At 41.3% G+C, this 6,822-nt stretch overlaps 1 long non-coding RNA gene across 1 annotated transcript; it reads left to right on the top strand.

The window, feature by feature from the left end:
- Positions 1-1,545: 1,545 nt before the first annotated feature.
- LOC106149951 lies at positions 1,546-5,494 on the top strand. Its single transcript, XR_001236444.1, has 3 exons — positions 1,546-2,353; positions 2,689-2,710; positions 4,876-5,494. It is a non-coding gene; the product is annotated as an uncharacterized LOC106149951 (long non-coding RNA).
- Positions 5,495-6,822: the final 1,328 nt, after the last annotated feature.

Raw genomic sequence — 6,822 nt, 5'->3', positions numbered from 1 at the left:
AACAATGTGAGCATGCTTAATCTTACTGAACTGTGCAGGTAAGCATCACTAAGTGCATAGGTTCTGTGTTAGGCGTGTTTTCCCACAACTTGAAAAAAATGGGGAGGAGAAAAGGAGGCAAGAAAAGCAGAGGGAAGCAATGGTTCCAGAACTGGTCACCGAGGACCACCAAGGAACACAGCCAGTTGCTTGGCAACTGCATCCACTCGCCATGTGGAACTTTTCTGGACAGATGTTGCAGGATAGCGCCTAAAATAGAAGTGAAAACACGTATCTGCTCAGCTCTCTTCCTTCTCTCTCGGGGCTCAGACTCAGGAAGTCAACTCCCCCCCATGTCCGCGTTGCACTGGGCCTCTCTAGCTGTTGCATGGGATGCCAGCCGTGACACCTAGGGGTGGCCGAAACCAGAAACTCCAGCTGTGTGGCTGATGGATCCCACTGCCCTGCAGCAGCTGTAAGGAAACAGTCAGCTCTTCCAGGGCAGATGATGTTAGCGCGGGAAACTTAGTGCCCGAGGTGGGAGGAAGCATGGCCAGGGGAAGAAGGAAAGTGTACAGAAGGTTTGTGTCCGGTACGTGCCCCTGTTCCCTTTCAAGCTGACAGAATCATTACTTTATACCCTTTTTTTGACTAAGGACTTCCGTGTTACAGTGTCCCCCATTAGAAGCCACTGATTGGTTATTCCTTGGCTGGATATCGATCATGATTTTAAGATTCTTTCCCACATGCTTTGCCCTCTTGGCCTCTGGAAAGAGGAACATAGTGAGTTGTAGTCACTTATGCCTTATATAGTGCAATGAGAGATGGCTGTACCCGACATTACTGGGTATGTATTCCATTACTATAAGGTGCCTGATGACAGGTGTCCTGACTTGGCCAAGCTGTGAGTGCACTGCCTGCCTTGGGAAAGATTCTCCACACCTGCAGTCCAGGAAAGGCAGAGGAGCAGTAACAGCTGTCTGCCCCTGCTGGGAGTTCTGATGGCCTATAGAAGCTGAATAGGGACAAAAAATTTTGTTTCTCTTTACCTATAACGGAGACTTAACGCAGTCTTCTGTGTGTGCGTATGTGGCTGTCCCCTCCCATCTATAATTCTCAGGAAACCGCATCGTGGCAGTGCAGCTGGGGAGGGAGCAGACACCTAATACTTACGAACTCCCTGGGAGTGTATGATTTTGTTTCAGTCTTCGACAGTATACACTATAATTTCAGCACTGTCGTATTTTCTGTTTTCTTTTGCCTTTGTTCTGTAGACCTTTTGTAAATTCTAGATTACAATTGATTGAGTACCAGATGTGTGCATCCGTCAGTCTGTTTTCCTTTGTCCAAAGGAAAAGCAAAACTATTCTGAAAAATCACAACAGATCGTAATTATTTACCAGCAGGCTGTCACTAAGCCCTGAGGGCGCGTTATGAGTCAGAGCAAGAGGAGCCGCAGTGGCGGTGGTTGGATTTGATGACTCACGTGAACCATTGGAAGGGGAAGAAGAACGGAACCACACTTTTCCAGGGAAGTACTGCTCAGGCATGGTATTCATGTGTGAATTGAATGCACTGCTGGATCCAGGAGTCTTTTTTCACCAACCATTAAAAAAAAAAATGTTTTCCCAATAAAAGTTAGGTATAAGCTTTCTGTTAAACCAGTGCAACCTTCCCCAATACTGTCAGCGGAAAACTTCTGGCAAACCTGCACTGAGCACTACTGTGGGCTAGGTGTTCAGGGTTCACAGATGAACAAACGCATCTACCCCTCAGGAGCTCATAAGCTTGTAAATTATTTAGTCAGCAATAAATAATAAATACGCATAATGAGTGCTATGGGAACACAATGAAAAGGGCGATTAATTCGGACTGGAGGGATGGAGGAGACTCTGCAGAGAAGGAAACTTTGATCGATGATTAAATGTTAACTGGACTTACTAAAGTAAATAAGGCTAGCTGCTATAAGAGACAGACTTCCAAATCTCAGTGGCATAACGCAGTTTATTTCTCACTCGTGTCGCGGATCAGTGGCCCAGAGAGGATCAGCAGGGAGGAAGGTGACTCTGCTCTACAGAATAAATTAAGGGCAGAGGCTCCTCCCATTGTCTCTTTTGCTCTTTCAAATTGGTGGAATGAGAAGTCGACAGATAGAAATCTGGGTAGGCAAGACCAAGAGCTAGCACCCTTCGCTCCTGTTCACATTCTGTCTTCCTCGGCCCAGACACATGGACACATCGAAGTACAGGAGGAGTTGGAAAATGTGTCTCCGCCACGTGCCTCAGTAGAGGAGGAGGACACAGACGTCGGCAAATACGAGTTACCTTGCTGTAGGAAAATTGTTTTACGTTGAGAAGTGGAGTTGGATAACAAGGTCAGCTGAAGTGGAGAGTGTGAAAGAGTTTGGGAAGGAGGGAGTGTTCTCTTTTGGCCGTGGTGCACAGTATGGTGAGCAGGGAGGGTGGTCACTGATAAATAATGCTAGTCCAAGGCTGGTTAGAGACAACCTTAAAATACTCTGCAGAGAAGTTTTTGCTATTATTAGAGCTGTAGCTCTCCATTGTTGTTTTAACATGAGCACATATTAAATAAGTGATTTATTTTCTGAAATTCATTTTTGAAATAGGTATTACATTCATTATTTGAAATATAAGACACTAGGTTTTCATAATACAATTTTTAAAAATGGGTTCTTTACTTTTTTTCCAGTAAGACTGCAACCTTCTTGTAGGTAAGTGTCATAGTTACGCTTCGTATATTTCCCTGCAGTTTTCCTAGACCCTGATCTAAAAAGGCACAATGTGTAGTTAATAAGTGATAGTTTAATAGAAGCTTCACAGAAATGGCTATCATTTAAATAGGTGTAAGAAAACAGCACTACTAAGCTATGATCCTGTATCTAAATAATTGTCTTCATAATGACCAGCAACTAAGATTATCTGTATTATGTCATCAAACTACATATAATGCATTGGGCACTGTTGTGAGAACAGGTCCTTTTTCTTAGGCATGTAAGATCTTAAATAAAGGAAACACATGACTGTCCTTGAAAAATACACTATTCGTGGAGAGTACTTTATCAGAATGTCTTTGGTTTAATTTATTACAAAACCAAATGTTGTTTGATGCTTTAAGCTAGAAAACATTTAGATATGCATGTGAATTTTGTCTCCCTGAAAACATTAGGTTAATGGGACTTTCAGGTAGAGGAAGATCTTAGTGTTTGATGAAGTGCTTACACCACAAATAGTTCACTTAATTTATTGCATGCTGTGATCCTTCACCTAGTATACCTTAAATAGAAGCTTCTAACCATCATAAATAGTTATGTCAGGCTTTGCTATTTTTAATAATATGGATAAATATGGATTTATAATATGGATAAATATATATATTTATAATATTTATAAGATAATATGGATATGGATAAATTTATAATATGGATAAATATTTTCTCCCCACAGAAGTGCATGTGTTAATGATTTGTTGAAAAAATTAAGGGTCTACTAGTGAGGATAACTATCTAGTGTTCTCCTTTCCACATCTGTTAGCTGGGGCTCTTTAGATGTATGACTTGTTGGCTTTATTAATAGTTACTCATGATGGCTTGTGCTGTGTTTTCATTCGAAATTGAAGTGAAGCTATAGAAGTCACTTGAGATTTTACTTTCCACCATTGGATCATAATGTAGACTTTAATTTTGTGACACGTGTTGTTGGTACTTTCAGATTATATGTGAAACTTAAAAGCAAATTTGTCAAGTTTATGTGTGAGGTAAATTAATCCAAAATTAAATCTGTTTATTTTAACTGAACAAACCATGAAATGTTTCTTATTGGGGTTAATGAAAGCATCGCCCCATCCTGAATCCATATTCTTACTTAATTCTGTATTCATTCGTGGAGTGTCTGCCTAACATTCCCTCATAAATACCGATGAGAAGGCCCAACTCCACTGTTGAGGGGCTCCCTGCAGTTAGGAAGGAAGGAGGCCTGAAGGAGGAGGCTTTCGGCCAGGTTAGTATTGAGGTACCATGAAACTAGGAACTCAGTAGTTGCTCTCTGGGCTACACTTTTCTCTTCTGGAAGAATAATCTTGAAAATTCTTTTATTTCCGAAGGGTGTGCACAAGGCCGGGGGTGAAAGTGGGTACAAAATGGAGAATGCATAAAGACACAACAGTTCACCAGTTGTGTTCGTTACTGGTCTTCCATGGTAGTTTGAACACGTTAGCGTTCGTATCTCTGTTAGTTTCTCTACTCTCTCCAAACTCTGTGTGCCTTATTTTTCTCGATCTTCTCTTCTCCTTTCCCCTCCATTACATTCAGGGTGATGGAGGTGAAATTGTCCAGTGGCAGATTCCTCTCCAGTATTCCTACCTTAAGGTCTGATAATAAAAACTCCCCAGAGTTCCACAGGCTATATCTATAATTCCTTTTCAGTTTCTCACTTGAACAGTGTTTTTATTTTAACTTAAAACACTTTTTAAAAGTCAATGCTATCCTCCCAGAAGTAGACTACTATAATAAATATAGGAAGATGAAAGAGAATAAAGTTATACCAACCCTAGAATATTTTAGTCTTTATTGGTTTAAATCAATCTTCCTATTACTTTAGGAATGAATTACAGTTCATTGCCTATGCTGTTTTAATGATCACATGTAAAAAAACTTACTTTAAATTCTCTTTGATATCTACAGCATGGTGACTTAACCCCTGTTTTACTAGGCAATTTATTGCAGGAAACACTATTTCTGTTAGAATATATATCACTTATGTCGGATTTTAGAATTAGATTCACTTTTGGTCTGTAGACATTTTGGTGTGCAGTTCTGATTTAATGGACATATTTAAAGGTGTCATTCCAAAGGAATGATATGTCCTTTTTATTTTACAGAGTATCACACCTAGGTTGGCCTGTTGCCTCTGGATAGAATGAACTGAACCACCTGGGACAAAAAGGAGGAGGATGAGTTGCCTCCTGCTCCCATGGGTGCGATTATACTGAAGCACAGTTTCCTGTGGGACCTCTGGTTTCTTCCCCTTGACAGGTAGACTAAATCACACAAGTTGTTGGCTTTCTCTGGTAGTGTGTATAAGGAGCTGGCCCTTCCCTGCAGCCGCCTGGCGCTCAGCACTGACAAGAGTTGCTTCCTGTGAAACATAGGCTCGCAGAAAACTCACATCCTCCGCTGGAGCTCAGGCTCACACTGTGTCATAGCAGCTCCCTGTCCTGGCGTGCTTGTCTGTGTCATGAATGAGGATAATAGATAGAATCTCCCTAAGTCCTAGTGCTCAATAGGTGGAATTCATCTGCCATGGCAACACTGGGCAAAGCAAAGTAAGGCATTTGAATCTCTACCCATGAAAAGAGAAGAAGGAGGCATGAATGTAACCTGGGGTACACACCCCACACATGTAGATCGGAATTCGCTGCCTTCAGTTTATCGGGACTGACTTGGCGGGGGTAGTGAAGTTAGCATAATTCTAACTGTCCCGGTACGTGGGTTTCAGGCAGAGCTTACGAAGAATACGAGGAGTGTAACCTCGTGCAGTAATGTGCTTGTCATTGTATTAGTTTAGATGTGAAGTCCACTTTGATAGGCACCCAGATGCTTCAGTCCTGTTGCTCTGTCATTGTCAAGCATTTTCTGTATCCAAGATCTCTCATCAGAATATCTGCATTTCAGCAAGCAGAAAGGGTGACATAGGAGGGAGGGATGTTCACAAGATGCGCACACTGATTCTACTCATCCTGCTCGCATCCAGTTTTTGCAGGGCGGGCGGGAAGTGAAGTAATCCTCAGGAAGTCAGACTGCCAGAGTACCTCCGTAGGAGGCTGCTACTAGATACTGGTTGGTGAAGAAGGATCTCGGTTTTATAAAATCAGCATTTATAAAGAGTCACTAAAACACAGCCACAGGAAGCGCATCGGAGAAAGCCCATTTAGCAAACATAAACAGCCTCGTCAGTGCGCTCTTAGATGAGTCATTGCCTAACGTGTAGCAGAGAAGCATGAAGTGGTCTCTGATGAATACCACACCAAAGGCCTCTGAAAATTGAGGTGGTTTCTCTCATAAAGTATACTGAGTAAACAAAATAGGAAAACAGGTGGAATAATAAATGCTGTCATTCACTCAGTGCATTCATAAGGTGTCACTTGGTACCTTGTGTTACAAATGTGGAAAAGGTCCAAGAAGACAGGTTTTGTTCCTGAGTAGCTCACATTCAAATAAGGGAGATAAGTATGTAGTAAAAGATTAAAATGAACATACCCAGGTAAAATTAGGGTTTCTGTAAAAGAAGACTAGAATGGAAAGAACACATTTTGGTGGACAACTAGCAGTCAACTAGTTGTATGCTAATTAATTTACTGAATAAGTACTGATAAGTGTGATCCACACTTAGGATATAGTAGTGTCTCTCTCTCTCTCTCTCTCTCTCTCTCTCTCTCTCTCTCTCTCTCTCTCTGTGTGTGTGTGTGTGTGTGTGTCTCTCCCTCCCTCTCCCTCTCACTTTCCCTCTCCCTCTCCCTCTCTCTTTCTCATCTATCTATCAAAGTCTGGGTTTATCCATATGAGGTCATAAGAATGGTTATACAGTGGAGATGAATATACTTATGTATAATATACTTTATAGAGTGCATACCTCATCCTTGCTGTATAAATAATTGCTTTAAAGATGATAACAGCAAACAAATTAGAGCAAGAGTGTAAAAAGACCCAAACATATCTAAATAGAAAAAAAAATTATATGAAAAGTTCTAGCTAAGAAATAGTAGATTATTTATGGGGTCAAGGGAAAGAAATTGCAGTTTTCTCCCCAACAAAGACAGTCCTGAAGT

The sequence above is a fragment of the Chinchilla lanigera genome, unplaced genomic scaffold (assembly GCF_000276665.1).
Source record: "Chinchilla lanigera isolate Chin_1 unplaced genomic scaffold, ChiLan1.0 scaffold00057, whole genome shotgun sequence".
Classification (NCBI taxonomy): domain Eukaryota; kingdom Metazoa; phylum Chordata; class Mammalia; order Rodentia; family Chinchillidae; genus Chinchilla; species Chinchilla lanigera.
Note: the sequence above shows the minus strand (reverse complement) of the source record. Positions and strands in the feature narration are given on the sequence as shown.